The following is a 27,969-nucleotide window of genomic DNA, read 5'->3' on the forward strand; positions in this document are numbered from 1 at the left end:
AACTATAATAAATTAATAAAAAAGCCAAAAACAAAACAAAACAAGCAAAAAGACACAGGGTAGCTGGGCCATGGAGAGCATTGGTGTTGATGGATTCCAGAAGACCAGCGGTAGTAGCCCCCAACTCCCCACAATCCCAAAGAGAAACAGTCAATATATTTTGCTGCTGCCTGTCCTGTTCTTTTCTCCACTTAGGAAAGCTATGGAGAAGTCACTCTCTTCCTGCCTGTGTGAACAAGTGCGGTTTAGCGAGGCACTAGGAGACACTATCCTCAACTTTAATTGCAGCCGCCCCGTAAGTACTTAAGCAAAATCATATGTTTATCACTTCCCAGGATTTTTAAAGTGCGAGTTCAATCTGTGCTGCAGATGCTTTTTAAGATGTGCTGTACGCCGGCCAGGCTGACTTTGGGAGTGCTTAGATCATGACTGCGTTCACAGCGTGAGCAAATAGGCCACAACGGGGACTGCAAAGCAGCAGGACGGCTGAGTTCATAATGGATCCTCTCCTTGCTAAGGAAATTGGCACCTGCTCCTCTTCCAACATCACTGGAGCAGATTAATTTCCCTTCTCCTGTGCATCTTTGAGTCTGGAGTTTCTTGCTCCAAGAAAGGAACTTTTCTTTTTTTTTTTTTAATCTAACCTTTTGGAGACAAGAATGGAAAGAATGTTTCGACATGGAGAAGTATAGACAGGAGGGTGAGTGAATGGAAGGAAATGCTTAGGATTATCAAATAGCCCTGTTTGGCTGGAAGTTCAGATCAGGGACAGGAAACAGGGGGAGTGAGGGGAGAGGATGGAGAGGGTGCAGGGCTTGATGGAGAAAGGCCTGACTGCCTCCTCAGGGATTGTGGACGCTGTTCTTTTGACAAAGGAGCAACACTGAATGCTTTTAACCATAGAAGTAATATACCAAGTTTATATCCTGGAAGATTCATTCTGGCTGCATTGTTTTAAGAATGGATTTAAAGGAGGCAAGATTGGACCTAGAATTAATTCTGAAACCTTTGTGGTGGACGAAGACGACGTTGACACTGATGATAGGATGTTAGTTATGGTGTTAATCATGGTCCGTTCATTATGATTTAGTGCTCACCACAATGTGGGATAGAAAATGTGATTTCCCTGCTGTGTGGATGGAGACTTAGAGATCACACAAAAGGAAGCAGAACTGGGACTCCATCCCAGTGGGTCTGACTGTAGACAGAGGAGAATCTATTCTGGCGGAGTCTACTCTGGAGTTCAAGCATCCGTTTTGAAATAAGCTGGTCTGGTAGATCAGAGACAACCAGATCAGAAAAGGGCTTCTTCATTGGATTATTTTATTTCATCTATTGACTCTTTCCAACTTCAATTAGCTTGAAACATAGCACAGCCTTTACAAGGATGTTGTAGCAATGAGTGAGATAATTTGCTTGACACTAAGACTTTCCTTATCCATTGCTGGGAGGTTTCCTGTGGAGTTGTAAAAGGGATGAAAATTTAATCCCGCGGTTATGAAGATTTTCAAATGAAGAGAGTTCTTCCTCATATTTATAGAGACTTATGGAAAGTATTGTCCCAGACACACTCATAAATCCTTGAAGGTCAAATTAAACTTAAAAGTAGGGCCAGTATTCCCCCAATACATGAAATTTGATGTTTTTTTATTTCCATAAAACAATTAGTGCCCGTCATTGAATCTATTCGTGAAAAATGTCTGCTGCACATTAGGCTCAGAAAGAGTCATATTTTAGATTATATCATGAGAAGACCATTTAGCCATCCAATTTCACATAAATGGAATTGTTTTTAACCTTTTAACAACTCTACATTTTTGTTTCTTAAGATAAACTCAAGGACTAGATGAATTTTTCAGGCACCTTGTGAGAAGCTAACTTGCTCTTTCTCTCCTTCTTTCCTCTCCCCACTCCATTCTTTTGTCTCTCCCTTTTCTTGCCTTCCCTTCCCTATTACTGCCTCTCTCTCTCTCTCCTCCTTTCCACCTCCCCTCCTCTCCCTTGCTTTCTATGTAAGCAGTAACTAAAAGCCAGACAAATCCACTGAAGGGAGAAACCAGATCTTCTCTCTTCCTCCTTACACTGTGAAATCTGCACATCGTCGACAGAAGGTTGATTTAAAATTACACTAATTGACAGTGAAAGACTTCATATAATCCTGTTTATATGACCTCCAATAATGTTGAGAGATCAAATAAAAATCCTACCCTGGCAATTTTCAGAAGCCGTCACAGACTATAACAGAAGTGATTTAGATGAATGAACTTAACACTTTCCACAAAATGTGAATTTGCATTTTACACCAAGCCCATCAGTCACCAGGCCTGCTCCAAAAGACAACTTCTGTGGGGACCAAGTACCTGCATATTATCAGGAATCATTGTATTTACATCTTTACCTAAAAGTGGTAATAAGCTGTGCCTAAAACCCAGTCACAATCACATTGGGACCAGGAATACATTACTCCAGACATTCCCAGCCCTGCTAACTGACTGCTCAATGAGCAACTTGAAAATGCCCCTCATTTGGAGAAAATTTCAACAGGGTGTGTCCTCTGTGTCATCAAACCAATCTCAGTTATAACTTCCAGGCTGCAGGCACCATGGTCTCCTTCCCTGATCCTGGCTTCCTGCGGCTGCAAGGAAGCAAGTTTGATGGTTTTCCTCCACTGCCACGTGCTCAGGGCCTCCTCAGGTGCTTGTCCTGCACCAGTGGTCTGCACGGAGAGCAAACACAAAGACACAGCTTTGCAAGCTTATTTAATCTAGAATCTGACTTTCTTGTTGAGTTTGAGTTGAGGAGGAAAAAGTAGGGAACTGGCTGTTCCCTGTAAGAAAGAGGCAGGTTGATGCAGAAAGACTCAGAATCAGAGCTGGAGTAAGAAAATCCAGATGGAAATGAAGACTGCCTCACAGCCCTTTCTTCTGTGAATGGGGAGATCAGGATACCGGAACAGAGTCAGTTCAGTGAGACTGTGGTGGAGGGTGGAGAGGGGCTCAACCCACGGACCCCAAGCACGTGAGACTGAGGTGAGAATACTGGATGGACGGCTGTTACGAAAGCTTTCAAGGCTTGCTGATTCCCTGGGCTCTGAAGGTCTGCCATGGAGTGTGCTCCATCCTGGAGGCAAGGAAAACCCAATGGCACCAGGTAAGGAGCACGTTTTCTACCAAGAATGAGGCTCTGGTGTGCCAGGATAAAGAGTGATAGGAAGGAAAAGCCACATAGAAGCCAGTGAGGTAAGAGAGCATGGGAGCCAGAGAGGTAGATGGCAGAGGGCTGGAGCCAAGGTAGGGCATGCGTCATACCGAGGGTGGAAGAAGAGAAAGATGGGGAGTGGGAGTCCATGCCTGGAATAACAGTGACCTCACAGTCTTATGGGGCGATCATGGGAATAGCAGGTGGCAACCTGAGAGATAATACTAGAAAAATGTCTCGAGCTCAGTAAGTACTTAAGAAATAAGAGCATTTATAAAATGAGAATTACCCTCACTTGCTGTTTTTTTTCCTAAAGAAGTAAAAAAAATTTAAAAAGCCAATAGATACATATCTGCAGCCAGATTACATGGAACACAGTTAAATTCTTGCCAAACACTTCAGAATCAGAGGATGCCTTTTATCAGGGTTGATGTTGGCTGTCAGTGCTCAGTACTATAGAAATGAGTTTTGATTATAAGAATCCATAGATGGTATAGATTCTGAATAACTAAAAAATGTGCCATTTATGATTGTTACTATTCCATGGATGCTTTCTATATTAATCAGAGTAAAGATGAGCTGCTGCTATAATAAACAACCCTGTAAATTATATTTTAACACAGGAAGGTTTTTCTCTTAAAGAATTCAAAGTGGATAGTATTGATTGGTCAGCTCTTCAAATAGCAATTCAAGGACATAACCTCCTGTGACACTGCCATCTACAGAGTGGCACCATTGTCTAGAAGGAATGGAAATACAATGTTTCACAAGCAACTACTGGGATTGGGCACTGTGTAGTCAGCTTTTTGTTGTTGTGACAATACTTCAAACACTAACAATTTAAAGGAAGAAGAGAATATTTTGGTTTACAGTTTTGGAGTTTCAACGTGTGTTCAGTTGGCTTCATTGCTCTGGGCTTGGGGCATGGTGGGGAAAAGCTGGTCAGCTCATGCCAGCTGCGAAGCAGAGAGGGGAAAGCTGGGGACAAGAAACACCCTTCCCGGGCACGTCCCCAGTGACCTACTTTGTGCAACCTTGCCCTGCTGCCTGCAGTTTCCACCATCTCGCAGGACTCCATTCAGCCACCGATGGGTTAATCCACCAAGGAGGTCAGAGCTCTCAGGATCCAATCACTTCCCACAAGCTCCAGTTCTGAACATTGTCACACTGAGGACCAAACCTTTAACACCCAAGTCTTAGGGGACATTCCAGATTCATACCAAAGAGGCACATTCTTCTGCCTACATTCCATTGACCACATTAGTCATGTGGCCCAACCCAGGTGCAAAAGAGCTTGAAAACAGTTGCCCTCAATATCCACAAGGAAGTAAAATATCTGGTGAACACACAGGAACATAATTTATGTGTACAGACATTACAGGCATTATCTCATTTAAATCTGTGAGGTAGGGATTATTACTATGTTCAATTATTTCCTTGGAGGAGACAGTATCAAGGGTCATAGATCTAGTGAGTGTCATTCAGAGACTCCATTAGAGGTTTGTAGGATCATAAGTCTTTTTGACTTACTAATGATCCAAATGGTCATTAATCATCTCTTTATCCTGCCCCTGAGCAAGAAGGTATGGCATCAGGAAGGGGCTAGACAGAGTGGAGTCTGGTTACCTGGGGCATCTGTTCCACTGCAGCTAAGTGAATTTGGGAAGTTACTTCTCATCCTGCTGTGTCAATTTTCCCTTGAGAAAGGGAAACTGTTTGATTATGAAGTTCCTTTCTAGCTTGAAAATCCATTTAATTTTATTGTTTTTACATTTTTTAAAGTTTGTCTATCGGAGGATTACCTCTGTGTCCTTTTTAATGGTCCTGACAGAAGGTAGAGGATATTGGGGAAGTGCTCTGTTGGAATCATATCCATACGGAGTGCTCCGCACCTCCTCGGTTCTCTCAGTCTCTGTTCCCCTTGAAGGATTTTCCATCTGTTAGCAGACCCCACTGTCAAAGCAGCTGATTCCTGCTGGTTTAGGAAAGCATCCAGCATGGCTTGTGTTCAACAGCCTCTTGTCTCTTTTCCGGAGCACCCTGGGAATGTAACCTGCCAAATCACTTTCACCCTAAACTCGGCATGAAATGCGCCCGTCTGGGCTTCGGAGCAGCTTAGCTAATAAAGCAGGAGATTGCTGAGGAAAAGCGGATATTTGTGCTGTTTGGGAATTCCGTGTGCCAAGAGCCCGCCCCTCCTGGCTTCCCTGGGGAAGCTGAGGTTTTCAGGTCTAATGTCAAGCCTGCAAGCATGGCCCTCAGCCAGCTTCCTGAAAGGGGATGAAAGTCCTCATCAGAGTCCCCCCTTCCTTTCCCTTTTCTTTCTCTGTCTGATTGAAGCAGAACTTGCCTTTTTTTTTTTCTCCTGCCAGAAACAGGAGGCTGTGTCCTGTTCACAGGAATGAAGAACAGTGGCAAAAAATGATGTTAAGCATGATAAAATGTTGCCAGGACAAGATGGTGATTTTTGCAAGCCTGTGACATGGGAAATCTGGGCCTGAGATGGGTGAAAAATTTTCAGGATGCACTTTTTACCCGTTTTTTTTTTTTTCTGAATAAATCAAGTGTTGCTGGTGCTAAGGGTGGATGGGAGATAAAATAGAACCAGCCAGCGAAAGAAATGGTGGGTCACACTTTTTGCTAAAGCCCAGGGTGGTCTAACTCATTCATTCTTTCACTTATGCACTTACTCATCCATTCATTTCCTTCCAAGCATTTTTATGGAGCACCTCTGCTGTATCAGTCATTTGTGGTTGGCAATGGGACAAGAGTCCCCCAATGCTCTATTTCTATTCTTGTCCCTCTTTACCCTTAAATCTAGATGCCCCCCCCCATAAATGTCAGGACAACCTTTCAAAACATAAATCAAATAAAGTTACTTCCCCACTAAGAGCCTTTCGATAACTATGTCTTTGTTTTCCGTTGCTACAACAGAAAACCTGAGACTGAGTAACTCATAAGGAAAAGAAGCACATTTAGCTCACAGTTCTGGAAGCTGAGAAGTCCAAGAGAATGGCACCAGCACCTTCCTGGCCTCTGGTGAGGACTGCAGTGCAACATGGCAGAACAGCCAAAGGTCCAGTGGATGTATGCAGAAGAGACAGAACACTAGGGACCCATTTGCTTTATAACGACTCACTCTGGAGGTAACTAATCCAGTCCCACAAGAGTGAGGGTCACTTGCTTTCCTGAATTAACTCAGTCCTGCAAGAGTGGCATGAGTCTCCTCATTAGGGCAGAACCCTCATGATTCAAATTCCTCCTGCGGATCCCACCACCTCTCATCACCATTTCACTGGGGACTAAATTTTAAATTTTGGAGGGGAAAGACAATATCTAAACCATAACAAACTTCTTATTGCTTTTAGACTAACCAAAACTCTGGACTACCTGTGACCTGCGGGCTCCCTCCTGTCTTGCCTGGCCCATGTCTCTTCTGTACTCTGCTCAGCTGTTTCTAGCTGTTTCTTACCGTTCCCACCATACTGGCCTCTGCCCATTTTCTTGTCGACATCAAGCCATTTTCATAGCCAGAATTTTGTGCTTGCTTCTCTTGGCCTAGTCTACTGTGGGTCTGGATCCATCTCTCCCTTTAGGTCTCAGCTTAAATTCGGCCTCCTCTGAGAGCACTTTTTGATCACTTATCTGAGTTGGTTGTCACTGCCCTTCGTGCACTACTCTATCTCCAATATGCTTTCCTTCCTAGGTGATATGGTGATCTGTAATATTTTGCTTTCAGGGTCATTGACTATCTTCTTGTTGTGCCTTGGATCTGGAGTGGGCCCCCAAAAGACCATGTGTTGAGAACATGATCCTCAGTGCAGCAAGGTTCAGAGGTAGGGATTTTAGGCAGTGATTGGATCACGAGGGCTCTAACCTTACCAGTGGATTAATCCATTGATTGATTAATAATTTGAATGTATTTACTGGGAGGTGGTGAAAACTATATGCAACTGGGGCATGGCTGGAGGAGATGAGACACTGGGGACGTACACTTGTGGATTATGTCTTCCCTTCTCTCTCTCTCTGTCTCCATCTCTCTGGCTCACTCTCTCTTTCTTTCTCCCTCCCCCTTCCTGGCTATTGTGAGCTGAGCAGATTTCCTCCACCATGATGTTTCTGTCTTGGAACCTGCTGACCACAGACTGAACCTCTGAAACAGTGAGCCAAAATAAACCTGCCCTTCTCTAAGATGTTCTTGTCAGGTATTTTGGTCACAGTGACACAAAGCTGCCTAACACCCTAGAGTGGATGCTGTTTAGTTTCTCACTGATGAATAGGGTGACAAAGTAGGTCTAGATAAAGCCTGTCCATACTGCTGCCTGTCCACTGGGAAGACAGATGTGCTAGGTCATGACCCAGAAGGAGTCAGGGTGCTAAGGCAGAAGTGCTTGGGTGGTCAGGAGGCTTCATGAATAAGGCAAATTCTGACCTGGGTCCTGAACAGGGTTCACAGATGGGGGACATGGATTGATAATGAAGGGATCATTTTATGTGGGAGAGGTGGATTGGCAAGCAGCCCTGGGCAGAGCTGACAGTGTTTGCATGATAGAAGGTGGAGAGGTTGTCAATCATCGCAAGGCCTTGAGTCTAGTGAGAAAGCATATTCCTCCCTCTGCTGACTCTGAGCAAGAGAGTGGTGCTTCTGCGAAGTTGTCGCCTACGTGGGCTTTTGAGGAGGAAGCATCATCCATTTACCTACAGTGAATTCCTGTTCTCAACATCATCCCCAATCTGTCCTTCAGATGACCTCAAACCTGTCTGTTTGTGGCTCAGATGTCTTCCAACAACTTGGAAGAAAAAAGACAAAAAAGAAACGACCTTGTTATTTTATCCCTTGATAATGGCATTCAAATATACCGTTTTGAAGAAGAAGGAAACTGTCATCAATATTTGATTAAGGGCTGCTTGAAGTGGCAGGATAGTGGCATGAGCCTGGAGAAAGCCAGGAGTTAGTCTGCTGCCACAGATGAAAGGCTGGTGTGAGCTGCAGCGTGAGCAGGGTCTTCGCTGCCTGGGACCTGCCCTTGTTCCTGGAGGAAGACTACAGCTGAGAGAATAAAATAGTGAACTGCAAAGTCAAAATGGAGTTCCTGCGATTTTATTTGGTATCAATGTCCGTTTTTGCTGATTGGTGGGATTCTGCTCTTTATTAAGGCCATTTAGTGAAACAAGTGTGTTTCCTGGTTGTAAGTAGAGAGGTTGGTCAGGGAGGACCAGGGAGAGCCAACAATGGCTATGGGCATTTATTTGGGTCAGACGGACCTGGGCTGGCTTCTTGGTTCTGTCCCATTTCTGAGTTATATAATTTTGGCCAAATTATATAACTTTGCTGAGCTCTGCTCTGTTCTGTGTAGAACTGGAGTAATAATTATCATCACAGAGAATTATTCTAAATGCTAAAGAGATAATGCATACAAGATGCTGAGGATCACATCTGAAATATGGTACACATCAGTATAGATCGGTGCATTATGAGTATTATTTACTACTCCCACTCCCACTAGAATGATTTCTGCATGTATTTATTAGACTATAAACTGTGGGTAGGAAGACTTCATGCTAATTTTTTTAATGTCCCATAGAAATGCAATGACTAGCATATAAATAGCCCTTGATAAATATTTAGAGAATAATTTTTAAATAAATACATTATTTTAGTTGAGTACTTTCTTAATAACTAATTATTATTAAATTATGTGTTCAAGAATCATTGGACTCAATTCTTTTTTTTTCCCTTTTGAACCCATTTTCTATGGATCTCAGCCAACATCTGGGGATGAGGATAGAAATAAGAAAGCAGTCTTTTTATGTGATTCAGGACAGGGGCTTTGAAACCAGGGAGAGCTGGAGTCAGGTCCCTGCTATGTGGCTTCCCAGCCTCGGGCTTTTCATCTGTATAATGGGGATAGCACTTAGAGTAATAATAATTATAACAAGGATAGGCTGGGTCACTAAGCACTCATCTATATTGCTTCATGATTCTCACCTTGAGGGAAGTGTCACGATCACACGTAAGACAGGATCGGCACACCGGTCTCACATGTGGTAGTGAGTGAGGCAAAGCCAGATGAGATCCATCCTGGACTAATGTCAGTTCGCTCCATCTCCTTGTCCCCTCCTCCATTTAGCTGGACACCGAGGTGCAGACAGGTTCTGCTCACGTGGCTGAGAGGGGCAGGACCAAGCTTCCAAGTTCATCAGGTGACTCCTCCACCTGTGTCCTTCGCTCTGGGTCCTAAAGCTTCTGTCAGAGGCTTCTTCCTCTCTCCTCAGCTCAGAGTCACTGTCACCTAGCTGTTTGAAGGTCATGCAGCTTGAGTTAGCCAGTCAAGTGCCTGCTCTCAGGGAAATGGTCCAGGTGACAGAGATCAGTGCCACACGTGGCCAGGACACAAAGACTACCCAGGCCAGCCGGTTCTGTGCTTAGGTCCTGTGCTATGCCCTGGGCATATCATTGCATTCATGAAAGAGCTGGCACTGCCCGGCTGGCAGCCTCCCTGTGGGGCAATGGCTTTGGGGGCACGGTCTCAGGTCATGTTGCTGCTGCCTTGCCTCATTTTTATGGCTAGTGGTGGAGCATTGCTGAGCTGAGTCACGTCCCACGCAGGCTTCTTTTGTGTCACTGCCAGAGAGGCTGTCTCTGCTTTTCTGATGCAAGGAGCAGCAAGGCTCCATCTCTGCCACAATGTCACCTTGCTAGCTGGCTCTGTTCACAAAGTTCAATAAACCAGAGTACCTTGGTGGGGAGGAACTGAGACTTTAGACTCCATGATAATACCTTGGTCCTCCAGGTAATGGCCAAATCACTCGCATGAGCAGGCAGAGCCAAGCTGCCTCCTCTGGACTCCACCTCCCTACCTTCTCATCCCATTGCCACTGCTCTCTTATAAGCCTGGGTAACCTCGTCTCAAGGCGGAGCTTTGACTCTCTACCTTAAAACGTCTTTTCTGCATCTGTAACAGGGTCCCTAATCCTGCCCAACTCACTGTCCTGGTGGGGCCCTGAGATCTCCGACAGAAGAGGGCAGCTGCCCCCATCCTGCTTGCTTTCCACCCCAGGTTGTGTTGGGCTGCTCCACTGTGCACTAGCCCTCTAGTAACTTCCCCGCCCTGGAACCCTTCATTTTAATTATGTGATTAATGATGCCTATCGTTTAATATCTGTCGTGCCTACCAGAACAGGGGATCGACGCGTGTTGGGAAAATGTCAAGTTTATTCACCACTCGATTTGGGCTTTCTAGTGGGGACTCTGGAAACCAATTAGACACTCATTTAATACTTGTTGAATGATTAAACCGAATACTATTTGAACAAATTTCCAATTGGTTTTCACCTGTCCCTTGCAATCACTTTTTGCCCCTCTACAAACAACACAGCTTAGAGGTGCTAAATTAATCTTTGTGTGTGCAAATCCAGCCTTTTATTCATTTTCTTAAAGCCCTGCTCTTCTTGTTAATCAAAGATTGACATAGCTCCTCCTCCTCAGTCCCTGGTCATTTCTCTTTGCGATTCACTGTCTTATCTTCTGATTATATTTAGGTGGCCTCAAGATACCCTGCCACTTAGAGTGTCTTTGTCTTCTCACATGAGATCCTTCTTGCATGAAATGTCCTATTCCCTTTTGCTCTGCTTGGAGAATGCTACGTTTCACCCTGTAGAAGGACTCCCTGGAACACCCACTTCAGCCACTCTTCCAAGGAGGATTCACCACTCCTCTCTTTGTGTCCCTAGATGGATGCTCCACTTCCTAATTGTCAATTACATATTTGTCTTCCCTCAGGACGGGGCTGGGGTATGTGGTCTTGTGGGTCACTGGCTTCCCATGAAGAAAGCCAGTGGGAGGATTGAAAAGAAGGGGCCAAGGACATGTCTGCACCAGCAACAGTGGCATCTTTAATCCAGGGCAAATGCAGGGCACGTTGCATCTGTCAGGACACCTGCAGCAGCAGTGACTGAGGCTGTGTCCTGAAATAGACTGCACACCAGGTGAGTGCGGGTGCCCAGCGTCCCTGCACCGAGGCCTGGCATGCAGCCCAGAGTCAGGCGCAGATCCAAATTAGGCTTGAATCCCCTCTGTAAGCAAACAGCAGGGCAGAGAAGAGAAGCGCCTGCTAATTTTGTGTGGATCAATGCTTTCTGTGATGGAGATGACCTAAATCAGCTGAAGAGTCCAGCCAGACCCCCTGGTGTATCAATCAGGGAGGCAACCACAAAACTGGCCCTGTGTGTGGCTGGAGTTTTGCCTCTGATTTTGGAAAGCTGGTTATTCAGCTCCTGGGATGCATTTGGATTCTGGACATTTTGGAGTAGAAAATGGAAATCAATGGTGTTTTAGAAAGATTTCATATATTGTATTTAAACAGACATGAAATTTTCCTGCAAAGTGACCAGATGAAAATGGATGAGCCATTTAACTCTCTAGGCTTCTGTTTACCTCTCTACAAAATGGGATTAATCATAGTATCTGTTTTATACTGTACTGAGACTTATCTATTATATTAGAACATATCCCTGTGTTTAGTGCTTAATAAAGAGCAGGAGACCCCAAGTGGGGGCCATCTTTCCTCTATGAGACATTTGGCAATGCCTAAAGAAATTTTTGGTTGTCATAACTTCAGGGAGATGTCACTGGTATCTGGCAGGTTGAGGCAAAAGATACTGCTTAACATCTTACAATGCACAGGATAGCTCCTCACAACAAAGAATTATCTAGCTCAAAATGTCAACAGTGCTGAGTTGGAGAAAATCTGCCTTGAATAAGCTTGGCCATCTGGAGGCACTAAAAATGGTAGCTATTAAAATATAATTATTATCTCTTTCCACTTACATGTACTGAGTATATATTTAGAAAATCTGGAAGAAGCTGTGGCACATTAAGGATGGCTATAATTTCTTTGGCACTCCTCCTGTTGAGAGGTGGGATCTCTCTTGTCTTCCCTTGAAATCAGGCAGGCTCTGCAAATGGCTTTGATCAACTAAATGTGGCACAAGTGATGTTATGTCAGTTTATGAAATGAGCAGCTTCTACTTCTTGTCTCTGGGAAACCCTGAGCTACTGTGTGCAAAACTTGACTTCTTAAGAGTACCACATTAGAGATTCCAATTGTAAGTGACCTGACTGACAGTCTGTCTGGCTGAGTCTGTCTGTCCAGCCAGCCACCCCTGCCAAGGCACTAGCCATAAGAGTGAAATCTCTCAGACTCTCCAGAGCAGCACACCCTCCAAGTGAACAACGCTACTTCCAGGTTGTTATCAACATCACATGGAGAAGAATTGTCCAGTTGAGCCCTGCCTGAATTCCTGCTCCACAAAATTGGGAAAAAATGGTTATAGTTTATCTCTGGTGTGTTGGGTTAATTTGTTTTGTAACAACACACAACTAAACAGAAGTATCAGATGTTCTCAAATAACTTACAATGTCCTGATAAGAGAAGATCTTATAAATTAAAAAAAAAAAATAGTTGGATTTATAAAGTGCTAAGCTACTTCGTTAAATGCAAACCAATACAGTGGCTTTGAAGATTATTAGATTTGAGTTGCAGAAATAAAAAGTCTTTCTACTTCAATGATTTTTGGCAAGTTTCTTAACCTCTTGAGCATTTGGGTCTTTACACATATAAATAATAATAACGGTAGGAAGTTATTCTGAATGTTCAATGGGAAATACATATGAAAGTACCTAATATAAACATTAGCGCCAAACTGGCACTTGCTCAACTTGTTGAATTTTAATATGTTCAAAGATTAGGATGGGGAGAATTAGCAATAACTTTGGGGAAGCGTTTGGTAAATTATAAATTATTATAATTTTGAACCATTTGTGGCAATAAAACAGGCAGCATTTGTATTCTCTATTGTTTTAGAGTAGAATGGAGTGGGCTGTGGTTCTGACTGGCGAGTGGCCTCAGGTGACTGTCCTAATAATGCATCTGTATATGCGTAGGGGGCTTTTTGAGAAACATTTCACCAACAAACATTGGTGTAAGTGGGGTAAGAGGGGGTAAGTGGATATGGAGATAGATGCCAGGTTTTATGATAAATGGTTGGTCGGCAAGGGAACCCCTTTGATGCAAGCCTAGTGGAAGGGATTTAGCAGCTGAACCCAAGCTGGGAGGGGAGGGAGAGCTAGGTACCAGCTTCAGGGCAGTGACTGTAATGTGTAAGAGACTGAGGTAAGGGGGGTGCTTCCATATGGGGAGAAAATGAGTGCAGGTTACCCTCAGAGCCTGAGAGGTCCTGTTGTGGGATCCTCTCTGCAAAGAGGAGGCACATATTCCTTCCTTGAGAAGAAAAGTGAGCTGGTGGCCTAGAGCCAAAGACTTGCAGAGCTTGTCTGAGCAGTGAGCCTGTGAGAGGTGGAGGGTAGGAAAGGAGCTCAGGAGCGGTGGCCTCCCCAGACATGTCACAGAGGGCCCAAGGTAGCAGCTAGCTCTCTGTCTGCCCTTTGAAGATACAAGAAGTTGGTGGTCTGCAACCTGGAAGTCCTCTTCAGCAGATCCCAACCATGCTGACACCCAGATCTTGGACTTCCAGACTCCAGAACTGTGAGAAATAAATTCTTCTTACTTATAAGTCACCAACTTCTGGTTCTTTGTTACAGCAGCATGAACTAAGATGCAGTAATAGAACAAAACATGGCCATTTTAGGAAGACAAATGAAAGAGAACACGTATCCATTGAGCCACGGCTAGGTGAAAGGGGTACTTTGCCTCTAGTTGGTGACTTAACCTGGCTCACATGGTCCTCCAAAGGAGGCTGGGCCTTTCTCTAGATCTGTTTACACTTCAGGTTGAGCCTTCCGACCCTCCTCTGGTGTGTGGTGATCAACTTCATGTTACCATAAAGAAATTTTTTTCTGAATGCTCTGTCCATTTTAATTCTCCTGGTGGAATAAGGAGCAGTGTTGGGAATAGAATTTAGGATTTTAATAAATAAATAAGCAAAAGTATTGAATCTTACTGTTATAACAAACTTATGACCTTGGTGGTTCAATAAAACCTTCTGAAACTTGCTTGATTAATCTATGAAATGGGGATGACACATCTTTCTCACAGGTGTGTTGAAGAGACGGCTGTCAAATGTCATCCAGATATTCTTTAGATGGATGCTTCATCTGTACTCCTGATGTTCAAAATGGAAAGAGCCTATTTGGAATCCAACATTTCCACAGGAGTCAAAATTATTAATTACTCTTGAACTGATACTCCTCCAAAGAGTTGTGTTGAGTCACATTGGGGCTAAGAAACTCTAATGTATTAGGGAACATAAAAACAGAAGGTGAATATGAGCCATGATAGTTGAGACCCATGTGGGGTTTCTCAACACCTCCATGGACTACCAAAATAAGAGAGAAGATAAGAGCTGTTTACCCTTTTCCAGAATGTTTATAACCATTATCTACTCCACAAAGTAGGAATAGCAGAGATTGTTATTGTTACCTGGTTTACAAGCACTAAGCCTGAGAGAGGTCTGGTATTTAAGATCTGCTTAATACACGAGTTTGTGGTTGTGAGAACACCTGCTAGGATGTGGCCCATCTATCTTTAGTCAAAATTTCACAGTACTGGCAGAGGCACAAGGCTAGAGGGAGGGACAAATATTTTCTAAAATGATGGATATGTTCAAAGGAAACAAAAATGATTTTTATTTATGCAACCATTTCAAAAGCAGTTACCATTTTTATGCATTGACGGTGAAAACCAAGGCTTAGGGAGGCTAAGAAACTCTACCAAGATTGTGTATAGCAAGCAAGGAGAAAAGTCAGGATTGGAATCCAGCCCTTCCATCTCCCTCCATGGGCCTTTTTAAGGTCCAGTATTTCTTGCCAACAGATTGCTACTTCACATCTAAGATGACCTCCTCCTCAAATTCTAATAAAATGACAAAACTTCTCAGCAGAAAGAGATTTCACAAAAGGCAAGCCTCACAGCCATGGACATTTCTCTTTGCTCGGTTAACTTATTTCTTGAGGGGGGAAAGAAAGGTTACAACTGGTGATTTTGCTACAAGACTGGAACTGACACCCTTAGCCAGCTGTGACCAAGGGATCCATTATTCATGTAGCACATGGGCTCCATCATTCCTCACAGCCTCACCTGCCTGTGACCGGCTCTCATTTCCATCCACCCTGTTAGAATGGGTTCAGATGTTACCACCCAGAGCAAGCCTGTCAGTCTGTCCTACCTAACAAGCTTCCCCTGTTTGACTCCAGTTAGATTTCAAAAGAAAGAAAGAAAGAAAAAAAAAAAAAAGGTCTATTTCAATGTCACATGAAAGATCTTTTCATTGGTGCTGGTTGTTAACTGAAGACATTTTCCACTCTAATCCCCAATTGGAGAATTCTGCAGAACAATTTGAACCACATGGAAGCAAGAAACCTAAATGGAGAAACCCTAGCAGGGATGCAGTGGGCAATTTAAACTCTGACTGTTCTGCCTGAGATGACTTTTGACTGTGGCACACATAGAAGGACCATAGGGGGAAGAACTTTTCTGAAAAAGAGAGGAATATTCCAAGTAACATTACCTATGGAAGTTATTTCTTCTCTGCCTAAAGCCATGGAGATCTGCAACAACTCTTTCAGTGAAGGAGAGGATTTGGGGGGTAGGTTGAAGAAAAATGAGACACTTACTAAGAATGCAGTATTTGCAAAATTCTGGTTTTGGGTCTTCCATAAGGGGTATCCTTTTCGATCCCTAACAATCATTTTCTAAGAAAGGATTTATTGTAATTTAGATAGGGGAGGTAATTTGATTAGCTAATAAGTGAAGGGTCTGGAGTCGATACCCAAACTTCCAACTCTAAGCTTATACTTTAAATATGGCCCTCACAGGTATCATGGACACTTAGCAGTGGGCGTTATGCAAAATAAATAAATAAATAAATAATAAGGGCAGAGTTTGCTGTCCTTGGAAGCCCTTAACATCCTGGACATGCATAGAGTTGTTTGGGTGGGTGTTATTAGTAATTAAAAACAATAAGAACTGAAATAGTCAAAATGAAGTATGTTTGGTTCAAGGCAGATGACCTTGGCACTCAAGGCCTGAATGCCCAATCATCACAGAGGCAGTCCGAGAACTCTGTGATAAACTGTCATTGAAGGAAGTGGCCCTAGGTATGTGGAGATAGGCCGAGGGGTGTCGATGGAGACAGCCATCAGAGGAGGAGGCAGGACCAGGCAATGGCAGCAGGCAATGCCCAATAGGAAGAAAAAGAGAAACTACATCAAAAGTGCAGGCTGAAGATTTGAGCAATGACAAGGGAGGAGGAATTGAGAAAGCTAGTGGTGTATTTGGACTTCACTTATTCATTTGACAGCACTGAATTTATGCCACACTGCACAGACACCAATCAAATGATGCCATAGTCCTTTCTATTATTGAATCCAAAATCTAGGTGTGTAATTGATTGCATATAAATATTTGAGTTTCATTTTGTATATAACTTCACATATATTTATGTACATATGTATGCTCACATAATTATAAATTATAACCATGTGCTTTTCTGTGTGTATGTCAGCAGCGGGGATGGTGGTGGGGATGGTGTAAAGATGTTTCTCAATCTACTTTTTTGTTACATTTTTAAGCCCCGAGTTGGCAAATCCCTTAAGATAATACTGCAGAGTAAAACATGAATCAAGTAGATTCAGCACTTTAGTTTATCTTTTGGGGGACTTGAGTAGGTCAGGAGTAGTCTGTCTCCAAGGATCATTCTTGTTTGGAATGTCATCCCTTAGCACAGCCATTCAAACTAATAGTGTCATCAGAGGCTGCTTGGGTCCCTTGGTTAAAGAATAATAGTGAAGCCAGCTTGGACCTTGCAGGATGTAGGCAGGTCTGCTGTCCTCTCACTTGTTTGATAAGAAGAGCAAAGTTCAGGATAAGGGAATGTGAATGGATTCCAGCGAGAATGGATTTTTTGTCTTGAAAGACTACATAGCAGGGCGACCCAGCAAGTTCCAGAGTGCTGGTGTCAGATACTTGAGGGTTCAAGCGTGATGCAGTTACCTGCTTGCTTAGCCATCAAGTATTCTAATCAATGATATGAGTAACAGTATTCTTTTGTAGTCTGGTGGAGAAGAAAAAAATGATACGTATATAACACATAACATGGTATCTCACCCACAGGAGGCACCTAACTAATTGTGCTATGTCTGCTTATCTGTCATCTCTCTCTCTGTCTCTCTCTCTCCCCCCCTATTATCTATGTATTTCTATCTATATCTATATCTATCATTTATCCTTCTATCATCTATGTCTATTATCTATGTATCCATCTATCACCTATCTATCCATCCTTCTATCATCTATCTATATCTATCATCTATATCTATTATCTATGTGTCCATATATCATCTATCTATATCTATTACTACCTGTCCTCCTATTCTACCTATCTATCTATCTATCTATGGTAAGTGTGGATAGCGAGGATTCTACCTGCACTGTTTTCCGGATAATCTTGAAGCAATGAAGTATCTCTGTTCTTGACATATTAGTTCTGTGATTATTGTGTTGTAAAGTTTGAGAATGACACAAACTCATTCTCAAATGGTGATGTAGACAGTACCTAGTAGATGGTGACTAAATAAAGCCATGTTATTTTTGAAGATTTGTTTATTTAACATATGAAAATCAAAAATAAAATTTTCATAACATGCATTATTAAAAACATCATATATTTTTAACTTAATGCAATCCACAAAAAATGATAAGAATCATATACATTTTCTAGATTGTTTTTAAAAAATCTTATAATTTTCAAATATTAACTTAATAGATAACTATTTGTTGCTCACATTAAACCCAGTAAATGTTACCTCAAAAAAGAATAATGATGTTAATTGTGATCATAATGAAATGTATCAGAAGCATATAAAATAGATTAAGTTATGAACAATTGAAGCCATTTGGAATGCTGTGGATAACTGGTTGACAATTTTTCAATGACTAGCCTTACTTTTGGACTTTGTTGTGCTTGTCATCTCTATCCAATGGGACAGCTATCACTCATACTCATCCTACCACATTATGTCCTCTGTTTATATCTTCTAATTTTTGCATATCTGTAATTCAGTTTATTCAGAGACATGCTGAATTTCTGCTTTGTTATTCAATTGTTTGTTCATTCATCTAACCTCTATTGTGAATTTGGTATTTTATAGGTATTACACTAGGCTCTAGGAATACAGTGTAAAAAAAAAAACAACCATAATCTTCATGTTTAAAATTTATGATCCAGCCTTGTGTGGTGGCACAGGAGGTTGAAGCAGGAGGATTGCAAATATAAAGCCAGCCTCAGCAGCTTTATATGGTGCTGAGACCCTGTCTCGAAAAAAAAAAATATATATATATATATATTATATATATGTGGGGGGGGGTTGAGTGCTTCTGGGTTCAATCCCTGGTACCAAACATAAATAAATAAAGTTCATGATCGATGTATATGGGCATGGAGTCTGCATGAACACATAGGCAATTATTATATAGTTGATCACAGGCAAAATCTCTGAGCCACAGATGATTTTGGAGTTAACCCAGACCTGGAGTCTGGAAGGCTTTCTGGAGGAAATGACATCTAAGCTGAACCTTTTAAGATAAGCACATCATCTCCATATGGAATGCAGTATTAGCACTTAAGACAGAGGAAATATCAGAGGCACAGGTCCCCTGAAACAGAAGAATGGAGCACATGTTGAAGAAAAGGGGTCCAGCATGGACAGTAGACAATGCAGTATGAAGCAGGACAGTGATTCCCCTCGAGGAGTGTCCCCTCTGTGATGGAGAGGGAAAGGTGTCACAGGATCAGAGGGGAATGTGTGGCCAATCCTGTGCTGATGCCTGCGAAGTCATAAGGGGGTCAGGAGAGAGTGTGTTGTCTGCCTGGCTCTCAGGAAAGGCACCACAGAGGAAATACTTCTTTCCTCTGCTTGGTCACAAGCTTCTTGAAGGCAGGGGCCATGGCTTCTAAAAATTTTTTATTCACTTTCCTAGATCAGTAACAGATCTTCAGTGTTGGGTAAATCAATGTGTAAGTGTTACTTATTTCAACAACCCTTGGGAGACTGCAGCAGTGGTTGGCAGGATAGAATGTTAGATGTGCAGTGACAGTTCAGGTCAGCACGGGGATGCTGCTGGTTATGTGACTGTGCCTCCTGGTTTAACAGAGCCATAGTTTCTGTTAATTCACTTTTACATTTGCTCATTGACATTGACCTCTTTATTGTGCATTGGTTCAACTCTGGTGAACACAAAGATTGACAGCTCATGGCCTTGCCCTTGATGAAGTTGAGCAAGGAGCTAGGAGAGAGAGATGTGTATTAGCTAATACCTGGAAAAAACAACCTGGAGGTGGAAAACTTTATTTTGGCTGTTTCCAAGGTTTTAATCAATGCTCAACTGGCTCCATTGCTTTGGACTTGAGGTGAGGTAGAGCATCAGGGTGGAAGGGTATGGTGAAGGAAAGTGGCTCAGTTCATGGCAGCCAGGAAGGAGAGGGGGAGAGAAAAAGGAGAAGGAGGAGGAGGAAGAGGAGTAGGAGTGGGAGGAAAAGGGGAAGGAGAATAATAATAACAACAACAACAAGAGAAGGAAGAGGAAAGGAGAGGAAAAGGCCAGAGACCACAAATACTCTTCAAAAATACACCCTTCGGTGACCTACTTCCTCCAACCATGACCCACCACCTACAGTTTCCACTACCTCCCAGTCATCCATTCAGCTATGACTGCCCCAATGGATTAGTCTTGATAAGGCCAGAACCCTCATGACCCAATCAATTCCAAGGAGCACTACTTCTGAATGCTGTTACATTAGGGACCAAGCCTTAAACATATGAGTTTTGGGAGACATTCCAGATCAAAGCATAATGAGGTATAAACATTAGATCACGTGATGCAAGAAATGCTCCAACAGAGCACAAGATACGAGAAACTAACTTGGAGAAGTGATGATCTTTGGCAATTGGGGAGATGGAAATGTAAGGAGGGCATGTCCTTAGATTCCTTCTTCTCTTTCTAGCATCTTCCCCTCAGTAGCTAGTCCCATGGATCTGGAATAGTCTTCTAACTAACTTCCATGTGACTGTTTCCTAGATCTATTTCCCCAGCATGGCCTCTTTCCAATGCTTCATCCATATAGATCTAATTCTTGTGTGACATCTCCACCTTATGTCCTGCTGACACTTCTAACTCAATTTGTTCAATGCTGAGCTCATCTTTTTCCTACCAAACCTGTTCATCATCCTCTTCCCTGTTTTGTTAATAGCTCCCTGCTAAAGTCAGAGAGGCAGTCTCTGATGCTCTGTGTTAACTTCCATCCACTCAACGTTTTTGTTCCCTGCACCTGACTTTCAGCTTTAAAAATAACAGCATGGCTCTCTATTAAGCAGAACCAATCTCCAAGGTTTATCTCTTGATGGTGACTTTTCAGGTGAGAAGAGGAATCCAAACTAGTGATTCTCAACCTTGGTTGTCATTGGAAATACCAGATATGCGGGAAAAACCCTGATGCTTGGGTTCTACTTCCAGAGACTGTAATTTCATTGATCAAGGTGTGGCTTGGGCCATTGAGGGTTTTCACAAACCTCTCCAGGTGATTTTTAAAGTTGAGGACCACTCACCTTAGCTGAAAAGATTCAGTTCTTTCCTCTTTGATTGAAATTTTCCCAGCCCCACTTGTGCTAGAAGAGTAGGCAGAACCCTTGCATTTGAATACAGCATGGAAATTTCCAAAGATTTAAAAAATTTAAAAAGAAAAGAAATAAACACCTAACACATGAAGTACAAAGACATCATTCTGGTACAATGATTGTCAGCTTTCTCAAGTCTGAAAGATAAATATGTCATTACAGCACAATAACCATAGTATTAGTCTAAAAAGTAATCTATAAACACAGAGGCATGAGAACATACTTCTCTCATGCTCATTTTCTCTGCTTCCAATTTTCCCTACTCTAATCAATCTCAAGAATTAGTGGCAAATTAATTTGCCTGAAAAAAATTAGCTTTGAACATATCAATCCCTTTATAAAGCACTCCAATACCTCTTCATTACTTACAGGAGAAAAAATCCAAATTTCTTTCCCAACTTTCTCCACAATTCACCATTCCAACTTTACTTACTCTAATTCTCTTCACATGTCCCTGTCTTCTGGGGGCTATGCCCATGCTAGTCTTTACCATTGGTTTCTTCCAATTCCACTTGGAAAATACCCTCATCCTTAAAGTTTCTACTCACACAGGCTTCTCAGGATCATTTTAGAAGCTATTCTTTTCATACTGTTAAATAATGTAGTCCTTCTGTAGTCTATAAATCTGCCTTAAAAATAATAAAAAATTTTTACATTAATTTTTTTTGGTTTATAAAATTACTTCTTTCAACCATTCAACATTAACTGAGCACCTGCTGAATGGGTTTTGCATGGGAGGTGTGCATGGACCACTGAAGACATGGTCCCTACCCACAATAAGAGTCTGAGCAGGACAAGGACTTTAAACAAATGCCTTTATTATCTGTAGTTATGCCTGGAAATTTTACGGGGAAAAGTGGGTGAGTCACTATCATACTCTAATAACAAAGTTATTCGCCTTTCTAAGTTAGGAAAGCAGTTGAGCCAAAGCCAAAGAGGCCCCTCATGCTAAAGAGTTGGTCTTGGAAGTAAGTGAGTTAATGGGACACAAGACCCTGCTTTTAATAAAACCATCTTGCAGAAGATAGGCTGGGGAAAACCAGTCTATTGCTTCTGTTAGCAGGAGATTTAGCGCTGGTCACAAGCGGGTCTTCCATAAGCCTCTTCTTACTGATCAAATGATAAGGGAAGACTCCACATGATGCATTCATCTACTGAAGGGTATCTAGGTTGGTTCCACAATTTAGCTGTTGTGAATTGTGGTGCTATAAACATTTATGTGTCTGTGTTTACTATAGTATGCTGTTTTTAAGTCCTTTGGGTATAAACTGAGGAGTTTTTCCATTCCAAGTTTTCCAAGGAATCTCCATACTGCTTTCCATATTGGTTGCACCAATTTGCAGTCCCACCAGCTATGTATGAGTGTGCCTTTCTCCCACATCCTTGCCAACACTTATTGCTGTTTGTATTCTTAATAGCTGTCATTCTGACTGCAGTGAGATGGAATCTTAGTTTTGATTTGCATTTCTCTAATTGCAAGAGAGGTTGAACATTTTTTTCATAAACATTTTTTTCATTTGTTGATTTATTGTCTATCTTCTTCTGAGAAGTTGGTTCCTTGGCCCATTTATTGATTGAGTTGTTTGTTTTTTGGTGTTAAGTTTTTTGAGTTCTTTATGTATCCTAGAGATTAGTGCTCTATCTAATGTGCATATGGTAAAAATTTGCTCCCATTCTGTAGGCTCTCTGTTCACTTCACTGATTGTTTCTTTTGCTGAGAAGAAGATTTTCAGTCTGAATTCATCCCATTTATTGATTCTTGATTTTATTTCTTGTACTATATATACAATGGAATATTACTCAGCATTAAAAGAGAATAAAATCATGGCATTTGCAGGTAAATAGATGGAGTTGGAGAATATTATGCTAAATGAAGTAGGCCAATCCCCCCAAATCAAAGGCAGAATGTTTTCTCTGATAAGTGGATGCTGATCCATATGAAGATGAGGGGCGAATGGGAGGAATTGAGGAACTCTAGATAGGGCAAAGGGGAGGGAGAGAAAGAGACAGACATGGGAGTAGGAAAGATGGTGGAATGAGATGGACATCGTGGCCCTAAGTACATGCATGAAGACAGCAATGGTGTGACTCTACATTGTGAACAACCAGAGACATTGTGTACTATGAATTGAAATGCACTCTACTCTCATGTATAACAAATTAGAGTAAATAAATAAATTTAAAAAGACTCCACTTGACTCTTTCCGTCTTGTGGAGAGTAAACCCTCCTGGTTAGAACCCAGGAGCAACCGGGCTGTGGACTGTGTGGGGTCACTGACATTAAATTTGTTATCATCTGCATTGTCCCTCATGTATGGCAACACAGGGCACAAAGAGTCCCCTGGCTTGTCACCCAAGTGGAAGCCTGAGGTGGGAAGGAAGAGGGACTAGTATTCTTTGCTTTGTCCAATAAAATAAATAATAGACTGTCCCCTTTTACTTTCAAAGTCCCCATTGTCCTGAGCCCGTGCAAGGAGTTTGGGGAAAAGTTTAACTCTTGATTTCTCTAATTTCAAAAATCAATAAGACGTTTCACAAAACATTTACCATTTTATACTTTCCATTTGCTTCTGTAAATACATTTTTTCACACTTGTACCAGACCACTAGACCCAGAAGCTCTTGAAGGCGAGATCAGAGTGTCTCCGTATTCTTTAAAAACACCTACTACGATTTTTGATGCAGAAGGTATTTGACAGCCATTGTCACAGTCAGAATATGAATGACAATGGCTCTATTAGTTGTTAAGGACAATTTAGCAAAATAGCACAGTACCACAAGCTCAGTGGCTTAACCCAAAGAAACAGGCCTCAGTTCTGCAGGCTGAAAGCCCAAGCCAGGGAGTCGGCAGGGTGGGTTCCTTCTGAGACTGGGAGGGAAGAGCCTGCTCTAGACCTGACCCTTCACTGGCAGAGGCCATCTTTCCCTTGTCCCTCTTCATGTCACCTTCTCTCTGTACACGTCTCTCAGTAGAAGTTTCACTTTTGTGTAAGAAAACAGTCATTCCAACTAAGGCCAACTCTAATGACAACACTTTAACTTAGTTACCTCCTTAAAGATTGTCACCAAATAAGGTCACATTTTGGGATACTAGGGGCTAGGGATTTCATATGTAAATCTTGGAAGGAGTCTCTAAGATTCCATATGCCCTTCTTTTTTCCTTTCATTGTCCACTTATCAGAAATGTCCTAGGCAAGACTATCATAATAGAACTTCCTTCATAAGGAAGATGTTTTCTGAGCTCTTCCATGTGGTAGTCTGTGACCTTACGTGACCATTGAGCACTTAAAATGTGGCTACTGTGGCTGAGGGTTTTAATTTTTAATTTATGTTAAATTTTCTTATTAATTTAAGTTTAAGTAGCTACCACATTGGACAGCACAGATCTAAAGATTGGGAGGTTGAAGTAGCTCATCAAAAATGAAGATTTTGTATTCTGTGATTTGCAATAGATGCATCCTATGTGAATTCAGACTTACATGATTTTTAATATTGGATATTAAGTATGAGGACTGTGAACCCCTTGAGGGATATGAATGAGAGGAGGCAGGAAATGGAGGTTACACCATAAGGGCCAGGTGGTGGGTGATCCAAGCAGGTGATATGCCTGGAAGAAACCCTGGGGTACTGCTCCCTCAGTGGTGGCACCTGGGCTCTTAGTCTGGCCAAATGCTGGCCTGAGGGAGGATAGTCCCAGTATTGTTGATTTTCTTAAAAAAAGAAAGAAAAAAACCCTGGAAATATAGATTTCCATGTGGACTCTCTTAATTTTTTTTTTTAATTTGGCAACTAACAGTATTCTTCAGGCTGTCTAAATCTAGTTAAAGCAAACACCATTGAAATTTTCTGTTGGCAAGAAATAGTCTTGAGTCTCCCAGTTTTCAAGGTCTATTTTGAAACAGAAACCTCATGGAGAGTTCCTTTGAAGGATTTCCCTTGATTGATCTTATGAATCGAACATTCCAAAACTCTCAGAAAACATCAAGTATTAAACATTACCTGCAAATCACGAGGCCTTTTTAGATATTCCAATTCATAGAGCACAATGAGAGACATTTGAGATGAAGGAATGGTGAATTTTAGGTTCAGCTTACTTCCAGAAGCTTCCAAAATCTGCACCCCGTGGTGATGTTCCCAGGACTGTCAGATGCATTCCTGTCTCTCATCTTTTTCACATCAATTTAATTCAGAGAACAAGAGAAAGTGTCATCGTAAGGGAGATTGGCAGCCGCCAGCTTTGCAGATGCTCAGATCTCTTTGACACACAGGAGTTCTTTAAAAACTCATAGGGTGATAAGTTGATTAAGTTTATCTCCTATGAAAACATTTGTTTTCACTTATTTTTTTTTTTAATTCATAAAGTTAACTAACCTTCTAGCATTCCCTGAGTACCTGCTTCATGCCATGTCATTGACAACATGCTAGGCACAGCACACAGGCCAGGTGGGACGTGATCGCTGAAAGCTGAGCACAGCTGAAGTGGATGGGGCGCACGGGTCCCTGGAGGCATTGGCCCCGTGATAAGAAGTGCTGGGGAACGGCAGCACCGAGTGCTGGGAGGCCTGGAGACCGAGGCTCCGAGTGTCGTGTTCAGAGTGAGTGGGGGTGATGGAGTTAAAATCTCAGAGCGGATGCAGGAGGGTGAGGCGGGCAGGAAAGGGTGTGAAGGCCTGGGGGAGGGGACTTGGCAGTGTCTGGGAGCTGGAATTGGACTGTTTTTGCTGAGCATAGTGGAGAGGAAGGAGAGGGGACCTACTGAGGCTGACCAGGTTGTATGGGAAGAGGATGCTTTAAGATACACTCTGTGGCCCAAACAGCAGGCCCTGTGAGGCCCCTGGAGGGGTGGGAGGGAAGAACAGGGCTCCTGTCTAGGAAATCTAAGTCAGAGCTATTTCTCCGTGAAGTTTAGAACTTTGTGCAAAACCCAAGATACCAGCACAAACTTCCCCTGTGCTTGGATAATTGACATTTCATGGTGGGTTCTCAACAGGGACGGTTTTGCTCCCTCTTCCCCATGTGTGGCAATGTCGGCAGACATTTTGGTGTCATGCTGGGGCTGGGGCCACAGCTGGCATTTGGTGGGAAGAGTCCAGAGATGCTGTTGAGCAGCCTGCAAATGCACAGAGCAGCTCCCTGTCCCCAGCCAGCACACAGTGGCAGAGAATCGTCGGTTCCAGAACATCAGCAATGCCAAGGTTATGAAACCTGTGTTGAAGCAAACATCAAAGGAAGCTGTCATTAATGGGACACAGGAACAACAGCAGGCAAGGGTGTCAAGAAGTGGGGAGCCGGGGGCAGTGGCTCAGGTTTATCACGAACTGTGCAAACATGAAATGATATTAAAGTACAAAAATTATGTTTGGAACTATTTGCTTCTTTCTTCTTAATCTATCAACTGCACTAATGGTGTCTTCCAAATATCTAGCCTTGGCTGATCAGTCTTCTCACCATGACTGGGTGTCTGTTCCACATAAAAATAAGTGTTTAAATTATTGGTGAATAAATAAATGGATATAGACATTTCTACACAATGAAATTTTGTGTAATTGCAGTAACTATTGAGCTGCTAATTTGTTCAAGGCACTTTCTGTGCTTTGATCTAATCCTGACAAAGCTGTGTAAGGAAATTATTAGCTATAACTTACGGAGGAAGAGACAGAGCTTTGCCCAAAGTCAAATAACAGGAGACTCTCTTCGATACCACTGTCTGTCCCCTTTCTTTGCTCTCAAAGTGATTTTGCCACAAGAATCAGATGTAAACTAAATTTAATTTGTATCCATCCGTAGAATCAGATGTAACTGCATTTATGAGAAATGTAAACAAGAGAGATCAAAAGTCTCAACTTCCGTTTTAATGCCTGTTAATCAAACCCAAGGCTAGTGGATTGATTCCCAGGATATTGGAGGTCCAGATTCTCTCTACTGTACTTTATCTTTCACAGAACTTAGTTTCTAGTCTCAATGTTGCCTCATGGTCCATTGTATCAGCTAGGGTGCCAACCATCACACCAGCCAGAAATATTAAGGAAGGGTAACCTAGAGCTATGGGTCAACCCTCCTACTTGATTCAGTGTGTGCTTTGGTATGGCCACTGGAATTTCCAACCAACTGCTTTGCCTTACATGTCTTTGACCCCTCCTCTACAAAGAAACCTCAAAAATACCACTTTTGTGATTAAGAGCACATGGCATATACTGAAGAGGAGTTCTGCCACCTTTCCTACACCCCAGCAGCAGCTGGCACACTCAGACGGAAGCTTAGCTGTTCCTCAAGTGGTGGAAAACCCCCCCAAAGAGAAAGCAGTGTGACAGGTAGTGGCTGTGCCTTGATGTGTCGGGGCTCATAAAGCCCTTTTGGACGCCACACTGCCTCCTCACAGCTAGATTTCAACTAGGAGGTCTTCACCCACCTGTTGTGGCCATCTCTGCTCACCAAGGCTGGACCTGCCCTCCTCCTGCGCCTCTTCTCTTTGACACCCTTCCAGCTCCTCCTTTGTCCTTCCATCTTTTGCTTCTGGTCTGCTTCCATGTCTTTTGTTGTACACGGAGATTCTATGAAGTGTTGCATGGAAAGCTGTCAGATGCTCCTCGTCCACCTGTCTTTCTTATCCTTTATTACTGCAGCTTGTGGAAATCTGACCTTCATCCTTCATCCACCTGTCCTGCCCCACCTTGAAGGATTATAGCCACAATCTAGGCTGGCTCTAAGGCTGCTGGGAGGCAGATCTCCCGGAGTTCTCTATTTATCAGCCGCTCATTCATTCCTTTTTATTTCCATCTTTATTGAACCTCTGCCATATGACAGGCTTTTTAATATGCTCAGCAAGTTCTCTATGGAATAAAATAGACAATTTGTTTCTTGTGATGCTTTAATTTTTTAATGGAGAGAATTCACAGAAATCTTGTTACCATCATTTATTCATAATCACAGATTTTGATGAGAATCACAAAAGAAAGGGCGATGGGAGAACATAAAACAGGAAGTCTGCAGGATCCAGGGAACGCTTCCCAAGGAAATGACTGATGAAAGGGATGAGGAGAATGGAGTTACACACTAAAGATGAATAACCAACAATAAAAA

At 42.5% G+C, this 27,969-nt stretch overlaps 1 long non-coding RNA gene across 2 annotated transcripts; it reads left to right on the forward strand.

Moving 5' to 3' along the window:
* On the forward strand, window positions 1-27,969 carry LOC125616553. 2 transcript variants are annotated; one of them, XR_007347247.1, is made up of 4 exons: window positions 1-295; window positions 2,018-3,150; window positions 6,133-6,344; window positions 27,820-27,969. It is a non-coding gene; the product is annotated as an uncharacterized LOC125616553 (long non-coding RNA). The 2 variants fall into 2 exon arrangements; XR_007347246.1 differs by having other exon boundaries at window positions 2-295; window positions 2,021-3,150.

This window comes from Marmota marmota, unplaced genomic scaffold, assembly GCF_001458135.2.
Source record: "Marmota marmota marmota unplaced genomic scaffold, marMar, whole genome shotgun sequence".
NCBI classification, from domain to species: domain Eukaryota; kingdom Metazoa; phylum Chordata; class Mammalia; order Rodentia; family Sciuridae; genus Marmota; species Marmota marmota.